The sequence below is a fragment of the Miscanthus floridulus genome, chromosome 9 (genome assembly GCF_019320115.1).
Source record: "Miscanthus floridulus cultivar M001 chromosome 9, ASM1932011v1, whole genome shotgun sequence".
Lineage (NCBI taxonomy): Eukaryota > Viridiplantae > Streptophyta > Magnoliopsida > Poales > Poaceae > Miscanthus > Miscanthus floridulus.
The window spans coordinates 46,936,136-46,951,220 of NC_089588.1; the positions used below are offsets into that span (position 1 = coordinate 46,936,136).

The 15,085-nt window shown below is 41.1% G+C and overlaps 1 pseudogene; it reads right to left on the reverse strand.

Moving 5' to 3' along the window:
• Positions 1–15,085, reverse strand: part of LOC136479814 (disease resistance protein RGA4-like) — a 95,984-nt pseudogene that overhangs the window by 73,615 nt on the left and 7,284 nt on the right.

The window sequence follows — 15,085 nt, forward strand, 5'->3', positions numbered from 1 at the left end:
ATTTAGACTTACGTAGCTCAGGAAATCTATCTTTTCTCAAATGTAACCAAATCAAATCATCCGGTTCAAGTTTAATTTCTTTTCTACCTTTACTATCAGCAATTCTATACTTTTCATTCATTCTTTCAATATTTGCTTTAGTTGTTTCATGCAACTTACGAATGAAATCAGCACGCTCTCTAGCATCACTATGTGTTCTCTTAGTGGTAGGTAAAGGCAAAAGATCAATAGGAGCGCGAGGGTTAAAACCATACACTACCTGAAAAGGACTTACCTTGGTGGTGGAATGTTCCACCCTGTTATATGCAAACTCCACATGCGGCAAACACTCTTCCCACATCTTCAAATTGCGCTTCAAAATTGCTCTCAACATGGTGGACAATGTTCGATTCACTACCTCAGTTTGCCCATCAGTTTGGGGATGACATGTTGTAGAAAACAGCAGCTTGGTCCCCAATTTATTCCACAAAGTGCTCCAAAAATGACTCAAGAATTTTGCATCATGATCTAAAACAATAGTAGAAGGCATACCATGCAAGCGAACAATTTCTTGAAAGAAAAGGTCAGCAATATGAACAGCATCGTCGCTCTTATGACAAGGAATAAAATGTGCCATCTTAGAAAAACGATCAACCACCACAAAAATACTATCCTTCCCCCTCTTAGTCCTTGGCAAACCCAACACAAAATCTATAGATATATCAGCCCAAGGAGTAGAAGGAACAGGAAGAGGCATGTACAAACCATGTGGGTTCAACCGTGACTTAACTTTTTGACATGTGGTGCACCAAGCCACATACCATTCTACATCTCGCCTCATCCTAGGCCAAAAGAAATGTGTGGACAGCACCTCCTCTGTCTTCTTGGCTCCAAAATGTCCCATCAATCTGCCTCCATGTGCCTCCTGCAACAACAAAAGATGAACAGAGCCAACTGGAATGCATAGGCAGTTAGCTCTAAACAAAAACCCATCATAGATCATAAACTTATTCCATCTACGTCCTTCTCTACAATTTAGCAACACGTCCTTAAAATCAGGATCAAGCGCATATTGTTCTTTTACTGATTCAAGCCTAAAAATCCGACAATCAAGTTGGGATAGCAATGTATATCGTCTAGACAAAGCATCAGCAATCACATTATCCTTTTCTTTCTTGTGTTTGATAATATAAGGAAAAGATTCAATAAATTCAACCCATTTAGCATGCCTATGATTCAGATTATGTTGAGAGCAAAGATACTTAAGTGATTTATGATCAGAATGAATAACAAATTCTTTAGGCCATAAATAATGATGCCATGTCTCTAAAGAACGGACAAGTGCATACAATTCCTTATCATACGTGGAATAATTCAGAACAGGACCATGCAATTTTTTACTAAAGTAAGCAATGGGTTTACCATCTTGCATCAAAACACCCCCAATGCCAACTCCACTAGCATCACATTCTAGCTCAAAAGTCTTACCAAAATTTGGAAGTTGCAGCAATGGTGCGTGTGTGAGCTTGTCCTTCAAAGTGTCAAAGGACTCCTCATGTGCCTTTCCCCAATGAAACACCACCCCTTTCTTCGTCAACTCATGCAATGGGGCAGTAATGGTGCTGAAATCTTTAATGAAGCGGCGGTAGAATCCTGCAAGATCAAGAAAACTCCTCACCTGTGTTACGGTTTGGGGAACCGGCCAGCTCTTTATGGCTTCAATTTTCATCTCGTCCACCTCAATTCCCTATGGAGTTACAACATAGCCAAGAAAAGAAACTCGATCCGTGCAAAAGATGCACTTCTCAAGGTTACCAAACAAACGTGCATCACGTAAAGCATTAAAAACAGCACGTAAGTGATCCATATGTTCATCAAAAGACTTGCTATAAATCAATATATCATCAAAGTAAACTACCACAAAACGACAAATAAAAGCTCTCAAAACCTCATTCATCAAGCGCATGAAAGTGCTAGGTGCATTGGTCAAACCAAAAGACATTACTAACCACTCATACAACCCGAATTTGGTTTTAAACATGGTTTTCCATTCATCTCCAAGTTTCATTCTAATTTGGTGGTAGCCACTTCGCAAGTCAATCTTGGTGAAAATTATAGAACCACACAACTCATCAAGCATGTCATCTAGCCTAGGAATAGGATGACGATACCAAATAGTAATATTATTGATGGCTCTACAATCAACACACATACGCCAAGTTCCATCTTTCTTAGGAACCAAAAGTACAGGAACGGCACAAGGACTAAGGCTTTCACATACATACCCGTGGTCCAAAAGGTCTTGGACTTGCCGTTGAATTTCCTTAGTCTCCTCAGGATTGGTTCGATAGGCAGCTCGGTTGGCTAAGGTTGCTCCCGGAATCAAATCGATTTGATGCTCTATCCCTCTCATAGGTGGCAGCCCCGGGGGTATCTCAGCTGGAAAAATGTCCTCATACTCCTACAAAAGGTTAGTGACAGCAGGAGGCACCGAGCTAACAATATCATCAAGCGAAAACATAGCTCGTTTGCATACCAAAGCATAGCAAATATCATCATCAGAAATTTCAGCAAAGTCACATTTTGTTGCAAGCATAACACCACCCTTCAATTTAATCCCTTCGGCCCTAGAAATAGATGTAGACTTATCCTTTTTAGGTGGAAGAATAGAATTAGCAACTTGTTGATTTTTAGATTGAACATCATTCAAACTAGCGGCGTGTTCTCTATCAGCTTGTACAATTTGAGCAGGGGTCAAAGGTACCAAAGTAATTTTCTTTCCTTTATGCACAAAGGTGTATTTATTACTTCTACCATGATGTGTAGCATCATTATCATGTTCCCAAGGATGACCCAACAAGAGTGAATAAGCTTGCATAGGTACCACATCACAATCAATAGAATCAGCATAAGAACCAATGGAAAATGATACTCGCAAGTTTGTGTTACCTTTGCTTTACTAGAATCATTTAGCCACTAAATATGGTATGGACGTGGGTGCGGGCATGTGGTCAAGCCAAGCTTCTTGACCAATTCAGAACTCACTAAATTATTGCAGCTACCTCCATCAATAATGACACGTGCTCGATGGTTGCTGATGATGAAGAAAATCTAGAACAAGTTATGGTGTTGTAGCTTCTTAGGTTGCTGTACTTGTGAGCTGAGCACCCGCTATACAATGATGCTCCTATAGGATGCCGTGGCCTCGTCACCAAGGATTTCTCCGTCCTCCTCATATGTGTCTTGGTCTTCTTCATCCTCAATGTCAGAGGTGCTGATGTAACCATCTTCTGTAGCAATGTATGCCCACTGACTTGGGCAGTCCTTCTGCACATGGCCAATGCCATGGCAGCGGTGGCACTGAATGCCCAAAGTGTGTCCTGTCGATGCAATGGATGAGGCACTCTTGGTAGGCACCTGCAAAGAATTTTTACCTAAATCTGAAGGTTATGCAGGAGGTGCCTTAGGTGTAGCGGTAACTCCAGACGCTGCTGGTCGCTTGCTCACTGGTGGAGGTGCTTGAAAAGTGGTTGGCTTGGTCAAATCCAAAGATGGTGCCGAGCGTGGCGTGTATGTGGTGCTGACCTTACTCTTGCTCTGCTGTTCTCGCCCCTGCAATTCCTTTTCTGCAAGCATAACAAACTAAAACAACTGGTTGACAGTGTTAAATTCTTTATAATCAACAATGTCTTGAATCTCGCGCCTCAAACCCGAATAAAAACAACAAATGGAATCTTTGTTCCCCTCCACAACACTACAACGCATCAATCCCTTTTGGAGCTCGCCATAGTAATCCTGTATAGATTTCTCTCCTTGTTCTAAACGCATCAATTTCTTATGCAAGTCCTTATGATAAGGAGGAACAAAATGATCACGCATAGCTATCTTAAATTCTTCCCACGTACCAGGTAAAGCATCATGCGCAGCTAGCCCATTCCACCAAATAATGGCAAAGTCCTTAAACTCACTAGTAGCTTGTCAAACTCTATGATGCTTAGGCACAAGGTGGGCACTAAACTTTTGTTCTACTGTCATCTCCCAATCAAGATATCCCTCAGCATCATAATGACCCAAAAAAGATGGTATTGTGAACTTAATCTTAGCATAAGGATCATCGGGCACTCAATGATTATTACCTTGATGGTGGAGGACACCACCCATACCTATCATGTTGCAGTGAAGACGTCGTCGTAATCTTGCTTGTCAGAAGGTTGCTTGATCTATGTTCCTAGTGGCATCATGCACCGTGTCTTCTGGCAAGAGACCATCAGTGTTGCTACCGGAGACATTGTTGTTGACCGCCACCAAGGTTTCAAACTCAGTAACCTTGTCGGTTAGCGTGGAAATTCGTTTGTCCAACCTCTCCATGTTGTTGCCAATGTTGAGTTCAATGAGTGCGTTAGTGACGGCCTTCCTGATGGCCTCATTCATCCTTTTTTGGGCATTATCTACAGTAGCTTGCAGTTGCTCTTGGCGGACACACTCATTGAAATCCTTGGGGCTGTTATCTCCAGTCTGATCACCTCCTGCCATTGTAAACACAAAAACAGGAACAAATGGTGAAGGTTATCCCTACCAAATGACTACATGGTTGCAGTGGTGTCACTTTTCACAGCAAGTGGAAGCGTCTTACCAAGCTCTTACAAAGTTCTTACCGACACAAGCAGTGGGCGGTACAACCAACGGCTGGTTCATGATACCTGTGAGGCAGTGATACCGAGATTGCAAGGCCCTTTTTCTATACTAATCTAAAGAGTTTGTGGAGCTTGGAATGCACACAAAGAATAATATGTATATTTGGCACACAAGTCAGTAACAGAAAGTAATGCTAAATTATAGTCCAAAGTACTTGTTCTTGTTGCTGGTCTAAAATGTTCCAAGTACTAGTGTGTGACAAACAAGTATGGTGGATAGCAAGGTGACAGGTGTGTGAAAAACAAGTATGGTGAATGGCAATAGCAACACAAACAAGGAACCAGACAGCACACGCTAACATAGCTCACTTTGGCCTTCTCTATGTGCTCCTCTAGATATTGTTCCTCTTTTGCCCCTCTTTTTTCTATTTTTTGGGATGTTGTTTTTTTGGGAAATTTTGACTTTTTCTTTTTTTTATATATTTTTCCATCACTTAGGAGCACAAAAGAAATAACCATAGAAAATATGAGCTTAAGCAACTGAAAGGCGTGGCCTGTGGAAATTTTAGAAGACGTGCTCAAAATCGACAAAAAGCTTGTGATCACGAAAAGAGGATCTTGTGACCAGTTTTTGACCAAATTAAAATTTTGATATATGGAACGTCGAAATCCGAGTTCATATGCGAAAACTAGACCAGTTTTTTGAATTGGCTCTGAATTAGAGGATAAAACGGGAACAATGTGCGCAAAATTGGTCACGGTAGCAAAGATTTGATGGAAATGATGGGGGAAAACACATGAACTGGACTCTAACATGACCTAACCAGCAACAAGACCTCGACCAGGACACAAACTCAACATGGCAGACTCTGAAACTAAAATATGCAAAGGCTATGGCGCGGAAGGTTCTAGGACAGGAAAAAAAAGTATGGCACTGGACTATGGGACGAATGCGAAACACTCCAAACTAGGGGATAAATATGAACCTGATGGTATACCTTAGCTCTGATTACCACTTAATGGAAATGGGGATCCCGATCTTCCGTCAGGTAGTGATAACTATCGTTGTGGCAGAGAATGACACACTGATCCAGCTTCAGATCAAAAGATCGAACCCTGCAATTATTAGCACCACAACTCCTCTGGTTATCAACCGAGACACGGATCCGGTTGTCCTCACCAATAAGGCTAATCCCTGCCTACGCAATGAAGAACACAAGCAAGAACAAGAAAGAAAGCAACCAAATTGCAGATGAATGATTAATCTCACGAAGTTTAAGGCAGACTGGTCCTGGTGGCCAAGGCAGACTTGAAATCATGTTGGACTGGGCCTCCGGTTTCTGTTGAACGTCCTTGCTGGTCATCAACACCTCCACCTCTTCCTCTAAGTCCCTCATGACCCTCTCCAATGTTCCTAAGCAAGATAACATCATTACGTAGTAGTCTATTCTCAAAAGTATGAAAAGGATCGCTTAAGAACGAGCTCACCTCTAAATTGAGTTGACGCATTCGAGCCCGTGTCATTGGACCTTGCATGATGGTTGGAGGATCAGCGGGTACACCCGAAGGAGTTATGTCCTCATCAATAAATGTGTGGCACAATGTATTACATCCATGTGCATGGCAAATAAGTGATGGTGTGTATCCTTAAATCAATTTAATACATAAAACGTGGTCACGCAAAACTTCACATTATGACAATACGTTTGATGATTTCTCGTCCTGCCTTGTTTTAACCTTCTCAACCCAATTCCCAATGATTGGTAACAAGCATTTGGATGTGATGTCCTTCTTGTTGGTGTGTGATGTAGTGTGGATGGGCTTGCTAGCCTAGCATTGTCTAGTCCTCCTAACCAGTGTGGGCTTGTTGCTACTTTTGGCACTGCCAGTACTGCTAGATAGGCCACAAATCTCACCTCCATGATAGTTAGGGTGCTTGAAATTGTGATATAAGGAGATGCATCTCCTACAGAGGGCACTGGGGTAACAATGCGATAGTTGGGACTCATATAGATGTAGCTATTGATCAGTTCTCTAACAACGATGATGAGACCAATGCCTCACAGTTCATCATAACCTCTAGAACATACAATTCCATAGCATATCCTGATGACAACTCAAGGTTTTCTTGTTGCAAACTCCTCCGATGATCTACTAGGAAATGAGAAAACAATGTGTAGAATATGTTTCCTACTGAGGGTATCACGGGCGATTGAGAGATCCATCCATCCATTCGACAAAAAATAATCTATTAAACTTTTTAACTATTTTGTACCTAAACCTCTCCTAGTCCCCTTGATGTCCAGCGCATCTCTCTACGAGATCTAACAACATCAAAGGTGGCTTTGATGATTTTATGGCAGCCCTGTTGTTCAATTTCCTGATGGGTCATCCCTTGAGGGCTTCGTGGGTCTTTTTGGAAAAGAACTAGCATTGAATTGGCCTCTATGTAAAGCTAGTCAGCCTTGCCATTGAGATGTATATCCATTGTGTCTCTTGGACATGTGCAGCCCGGACGATCAAGCCCATGCTAGTGTGTGACTAGAATTCGCATCAACACACCATTTACGAACTTTGTTGGGGAAGGAAGCAAACATATCTACTACTATGGCTGATGGCATGCAAAATGGTCCGACTGATCCAAGCAATCCCATGTACATCATGAAGCCTTTGGCCGATCAACTTCCTAATAAGATTTGCAAGATGCTAGAGAAGAGGGCATAGGCCGGAGTTGTTACTAACCTATAGTATGCTCTAGTGTGCTTTACAGTTTATCGGCTAGAGCCTTTAGAGAAGATTAAAGGCATCAAAATTGATTTTATTCCTGCTACAACTTCATCTGAGGTAAAAACTCCTCAACCACCTCCAACGTCAGGGGGAGGGAATTTTACTCAACTGACCAATAATTAGCTGCTATTAGTTTGGTGTGCTTAGGAAACAAGATAGTTGTTGGCGTGGTGTCCATCTAATAGTTAGCTAACCTAATACCTAGGTCTATTGGATCCACCGCAACTAATTTTTAGCAGCTAATAACTACTATCTGGTTGGATCCAACCCGACCCTCAAATCATGTTAAAGTGTTGTTAATTATGATCAATATAATATTAGCAGTAATCAAAATTGATATGGTGTATTAGCAGCCAATAAGTGCCTATGCATGGTAGATTGGTATGGAGTGAATCTGTATCATTAAAAATTTGATTTTCAAGGATCAAAATAGATATGACATTATTAGGCAGCATATGCTTACTTATGAAGTAAGATGAGAAATTGTAAATATATGATTTAAATAGCTACCATCGGTGTAAACATTGAGTGGGTAAAATATATTAGAGGATATTGGTGCTACGAGTTAAAATCTCAAGATATGATATTTTCTAAGGAAAAAATGACAAGAATTGATTGCTCAAGGTTAATTTGGTTGTGGCTCAAGCCTATATAAGAAAACACCTACAAGCATAGGGGCACTCAATTCTCTATAAGCGAACAACCACAAAGCATGGGTGCATCATCAAGGGACCAAGTAGCCTCTACTTACGGAAGCCTAGCCTAGAGCTTCATGGCGTGTTCCAAGAAGACTCTCGCTATTGTCGTTGTTCCGCTGCTAATGGCTCTCCTTGCCTCGGCCGTTCTAGCAAGCCAAGGCAGTCGTGCCCTGTTAGGAGCAGAGCAGTGCTCCAAATCTGACAACTGCATTTTTGTTAGCAATATGTAATATGTTCTACAAGGGACAAATGTGTGGCACAATGTATTACATCCATGCGCATGGCAAAATAATTGATGGTGTGTATCCTTAAATCAATTTAATACATAAAATGTGGTCACGCAAAACTTCACATTATGACGATATGTTTGATGATTACTCATCCTGCCTTGTTTTAGCCTTCTCAATCCAATTCCCAATGATTGGTAACAAGCATTTGGATATGATGTCCTTCTTGTTGGTGTGTGATGTAGTGTGGATGGGCTTGCTAGCCTAGCATTGTCCAGTCCTCCTAACCAGTGTGGGCTTGTTGCTACTTTTGGCACTGCCAGTACTGCTAGATAGGCCACAAATATCACCTCCATGATAGTTAGGATGCTTGAAATTGTTGTATAAGGAGATGCATCTCCTACAGAGGGCACTAGGGTGACAATGCGATAGTTGGGACTCATATAGATGTAGCTATTAATCAGTTCTCTAACAACGATGATGAGACCAATGCCTCACAGTTCGTAAGAACTTCTAGAACATACAATTTCGTAGCACACCCCGATGACAACTCAAGATTTTCTTGTTGCAAACTCCTTCGATGATCTACTAGGAAACGAGAAAACTATGTGTATAATATGTTTCCTAATGAGGGTATCACGGGCGATTGAGAGATCCATCCATCCAATCAACAAAAATAATCTATTAAACTTTTTAACTTTTTAGTACCTAAACCTCTCCCAGTCCCCTTGATGTCCAGCGCATCTCTCTACGAGATCTGACGACATCGAAGGTGGCTTTGACGATTTTATGGCAGCCCTGTTGTTCAATTTCCTGATGGGTCATCCCTTGAGGGCTTCGTGGGCCTTTTTGGCAAACAACTAGCGTTGAATCGACCTCTCCATAAAGCAAGTCGCCTCGCCATTTAGATCTATATCCGTTGTGTATCTTTGACATGTGCAGCCTAAACGATCAAGCCCATGCTAGTGTGTGACCGGAATTCGCATCAACACACCTTTTATCTACTTTGCTGGGGAAGGAAGCAAACATATCTACTACTTTGGCCGATTGTATGCAAAATGGTCCGACTGATCCAAGCAATCCCATGTACATCATGAAGCCTTTGGCCGATCAACTTCCTAATGACATTTGCAAGATGCTAGAGAAGAGGGCATAGGCCGGAGTTGTTTCTAATCTATAGTATGCTCTAGTGTGCTTTACAGTGGATCGGCTAGAACCTTTCGAGAAGATTAGAAGCATCAAAATTGATTTTATTCCTGCTACAACTTCATCTGAGGTAAAAACTCCTCAACCACATCCAAGATCTAGGGGGAGAGAATTTTACTCAATTGACCAATAATTAGCAGCTATTAGTTTGGTGTGCTTAGGTAACAAGATAGTTGTTGGTTTGGTGTCCATCTAATAGTTAGCTAACCTAATAACCAGGTCTATTGGATCCACCACAAATAATTTTTAGCAGCTAATAACCACTATAAGGTTGGATCCACCCTACCCTCAGATCATGTTAAAGTGGTGTTAATTATGATCAATATAATATTAGCAGTAATCAAAATTGATATGGTGTATTAGCAGCCAATAAGTGCCTATGCATGGTAGATTGGTATGGAGTGAATCTATATCATTAAAATTTTGATTTTCATGGATCAAAATAGATATGACATTATTAGGCCACATATGCATACTTATGAAGTAAGAAGAGAAATTGTAAATATATGATTTAAATAGCTACCATCGGTGTAAACCTTGAGTGGGTAAAATATATTAGAGGATATTGGTGCTACGAGTAAAAATCTCAAGATATGATATTTTTTAAGGAAAAAAATGACAAAAATTGATTGCTCAAGGTTAATTTGGTTGTGGCTCAAGCCTATTAAAGAAAAGACCCACAAGCATAGGACCACTCAATTCTCTATAAGCGAACAACCTCAAAGCATAGGAGCATCATCAAGGGACCAAGTAGTCTCTACTTACGGAAGCCTAGCCTAGAGCTTCATGGCGTGTTCCAAGAAGACTCTCGCTATTGTCGTTGTTTCGCTGCTGATGGCTCACCTTGCCTCGGCCGTTCCAGCAAGCCAAGGAAGTCGTGCCCTGTTAGGAGCAGAGCAGTGCTCCGATTCTGACAACTACAATGAATAGTAGTGTGGGGTGATGTGCACCGTCTTTGGGTTGAATGCTGCTGGGGTATGCAACGTTGTTGGTGGGGTCTCCTCCTGTTGTTGCGTCCCAAAACCATCCACCTCCATCAGCATCCGCCACTAGCTTGCTCGCGGATTCATCAATTTGTCGATTCAAGATAGAGAAAGTGCATTTTTGTTAGCAATATGTAATATGTTCTACAAGGGACAAATGTGTGGCACAATGTATTACATCCATGCGCATGGCAAATAAGTGATGGTGTGTATCCTTAAATCAATTTAATACATAAAATGTTGTCACGCAAAACTTCACATTATGACGATGCGTTTGATGATTTCTCGTCCTACCTTGTTTTAGCCTTCACAACCCAATTCCCAATGATTGGTAACAAGCATTTGGATATGATGTCCTTCTTGTTGGTGTGTGATGTAGTGTGGATGGGCTTGCTAGCATAGCATTGTCATGTCCTCCTAACCAGTGTGGGCTTGTTGCTACTTTTGGCACTGCCAGTACTGCTAGATAGGCCACAAATATCACCTCCATGATAGTTAGGATGCTTGAAATTGTGATATAAGGAGATGCATCTCCTACAGAGGTCACTAGGGTGACAATTGCGATAGTTGGGACTCATATAGATGTAGCTATTGATCAGTTCTCTAACAACGATGATGAGACCAATGCCTCACAGTTCGTAAGAACTTCTAGAACATACAATTCCGTAGCACACCCCGATGACAACTCAAGGTTTTTCTTGTTGCAAACTCCTCCGATGATCTACTAGGAAACAAGAAAACTATGTGCAGAATATGTTTCCTACTGAGGGTATCACGGGCGATTGAGAGATCCATCCATCCAATCGACAAAAATAATCTATTAAACTTTTTAACTTTTTTGTACCTAAACCTCTCCCAGTCCCCTTGATGTCCAGCGCATCTCTCTACGAGATCTGACGACATCGAAGGTGGCTTTGACGATTTTATGGCAGCCCCGTTGTTCAATTTCCTGATGGGTCATCCCTTGAGGGCTTCGTGGGTCTTTTTGGCAAAGAGCTAGCATTGAATCGACCTCTCCATAAAGCAAGTCGCCTCGCCATTTAGATCTATATCCGTTGTGTATCTTGGACATGTGCAGCCCGGACAATCAAGCCCATGCTAGTGTGTGACCGGAATTCGCATCAACACACCTTTTATCAACTTTGCTGGGGAAGGAAGCAAACATATCTACTACTTTGGCCGATGGTATGCAGAATGGTCCGACTGATCCAAGCAATCCCATGTACATCATGAAGCCTTTGGCCGATCAACTTCCTAATGACATTTGCAAGATGCTAGAGAAGAGGGCATAGGCCAGAGTTGTTTCTAATTTATAGTATGCTCTAGCGTGCTTTACAGTGGATCGGCTAGAACCTTTCGAGAAGATTAGAAGCATCAAAATTGATTTTATTCCTGCTACAACTTCATCTGAGGTAAAAACTCCTCAACCATCTCCAAGATCTTGGGGGAGAGAATTTTACTCAATTGACCAATAATTAGCTGCTTTTAGTTTGGTGTGCTTAGGTAACAAGATAGTTGTTGGTTTGGTGTCCATCTAATAGTTAGCTAACCTAATAACCAGGTTTATTGGATCCACCACAACTAATTTTTAGCAGCTAATAACCACTATCTGGTTGGATCCACCCTACCCTCAAATCATGTTAAAGTGGTGTTAATTATGATCAATATAATATTAGCAGTAATCAAAATTGATATGGTGTATTAGCAGCCAATAAGTGCCTATGCATGGTCGATTGGTATGGAGTGAATCTATATCATTAAAATTTTGATTTTCATGGATCAAAATAGATATGACATTATTAGGCCGCATATGCATACTTATGAAGTAAGAAGAGAAATTGTAAATATATGATTTAAATAGCTACCATTGGCGTAAACCTTGAGTGGGTAAAATATATTAGAGGATATTGGTGCTACGAGTAAAAATCTCAAGATATGATATTTTTTAAGGAAAAAATGATAAAAATTGATTGCTCAAGGTTAATTTGGTTGTGGCTCAAGCCTATATAAGAAAAAAAAAACCCACAAGCATAGGAGCACTCAATTCTCTATAAGCGAACAACCACAAAGCATAGGAGCATCATCAGGGGACCAAGTAGTCTCTACTTACGGAAGCCTAGCCTAGAGCTTCATGGCGTGTTCCAAGAAGACTCTCGCTATTGTCGTTGTTCCGCTACTGATGGCTCTCCTTGCCTCGGCCGTTCCAGTAAGCCAAGGCAGTCGTGCCCTGTTAGGAGCAGAGCAGTGCTCCAAATCTGACAACTGCAACGAACTGTAGTGTGGGGCGACGTGCACCGTCTTGGGGTTGAATGTTGTTGGGGTATGCAACGTTGTTGGTGGGGTCTCCTCCTGTTGTTGCGTCCCAAAACCATCCACCTCCTTTGGCATCCACCACTAGCTTGTTTGCTGATTCATTAATTTGTCAATTCAAGATAGAGAAACTGCATTTTTGTTAGCAATATGTAATATGTTCTACATGGGACAAATGTGTGGCACAATGTATTACATCCATGCGCATGGCAAATAAGTGATGATGTGTATCCTTAAATCAATTTAATACATAAAACGTGGTCACGCAAAACTTCACATTATGACGATACGTTTGATGATTTCTCGTCCTGCCATGTTTTAGCCTTCTCAACCCAATTCCCAATGATTGGTAACAATTATTTGGATGTGATGTCCTTCTTGTTGGTGTGTGATGTAGTGTGGATGGGCTTCTAGAGTCTCAAGCTGCCTCAAACAACCCAATGAATTCGGCAGCCTAGAGATCTCAGTGCATCCTCGTAGGTAAAGATACTTGAGGCGGCAAAGCAGCTTCATCATTTGTTTGAGGTCTTCATCTTTTAAACCAGATGCATCCTCAAGATCCAGAACCCGAAGTAACCTCATCCTATCAGAGATGAAGAATGACCTCCATTCTCCAAACACTGTCAAAGACCGTAGCCGCAAGAAGTCAATGCTCTCAAACACAATTCTGTCTCTGTCCCAGATTTTCAGTATGATGAGGTGACGCCCCGTGCGCTGAGAGGTTAGGGTGCAACTGTCTCCCAGTTCAAATACAAGGTTCTCTTCCATTTGACGTGAGATGATATACTCTCGGACAAAACTGTTGACTTGGCACAAAGTCACTCTTCTGCCACCGAATGCGGAGGTGACTGAATATGTTTTCAGCATTATTATGCTCAGATCGAGGAGCCTGTAGAAGAAGTGCTCCCCTCTCTCCTCCGCAGAAATTTTGTCCGTGTCCCTGGCATAGCCCTCTGCAATCCACCGTCTCACCAATCGCCTTCTCCGGATGATGTGATCTCTAGGAAAAATTGACAGATAGAAGATACATGGCTTGAGGAAATCCGGGCAAGTTCGAAAGTAGGAGTGCAGTCAAACAAAGAGTGGCTGCAGGCAAGCAAACTCTGGGCTGCTCTCCAGCTCTTGCATAAATTTGAGATTCAAAGAACTTGCACTATCCATCCATGTGCCTGTTTTAGGTGCCAAAAAGATAGCTACGGCAACTATCACTTTGGGAAGACCGCCGCACATCAAAATAAGTTCTTGTAGCTCTTCATCTTTGGAGTCCTTTATAGGAGATGATGGTTTTTGCCTTTGTACCTAAAGTAGAAGGACAAATGCTTTCAGCATGGTAAGCAAAATGTGTTTTCATTCACAAAATGTATGCACATAATGAACATACGCTTCATAGTCAACTTGATATATGCATTAACATATCACAGAATAATGGAAATATATACATACTGAAATTGTTCAGTAATAATTGTTTTTTTGAGGGAATTCAGTCATAATTGTCTTAACTAGAAATGCAAAATGAAGTGAAAGGAAAAGGCAGAAATACATTACTATTTTACTACAATTAGTTTCTTGCTTTAACAAAAACAAAATCTTTTTATATCGTGTCTGGTAAAAGTGAAAGACAACAGAAGAATTTTCCATAAAAATATATTATTTTGGTCCCTATTACCACTTAAAACAACATCTATTACCACTTAAAACAACATCTGGCCCTAAACATTTTTATGTTCTATGCAAATGTCATTTTAGATGAATTCCATGTATGCATATTTATCCTGATAAAAAAATATTAGACAAATTAATCTTACGGCAATAATAGCGCCAACAAACATAGGAATCCAGTATTCAAATGTAATATTGGCCAAAATTTAATATTGACAGCTCTGACCATGCAGAATCTGCTATGCAACTTAGTTATAAATTTGAAATTTTCAGGAAAATTGGAGAAATGGTGAGAGCCTGCCGATTGATGGAAAGGTTATTACCATTTTCATTCCTTTCTTCCCGCTTTAAAGATAAACATTCCCTCTAGTTTTGAAGCTTTTAGTCCCCGCCACTCTTCCTGTACAACTACAAGTTGTGGATTGCATGCAAAATATGCCCCATGGCTATTTATTAGTGTAGGAGGAATAGAATTAGGTTGAATTAGATTATTTGCATTGAGCCTCTGGGGCGGTATATACAGAGTTTACATGACTTGGGGGATCAAGCAGGTACACGGGATCATAATCCCAACTAACTCTATCCTAGTCATGATATACTCC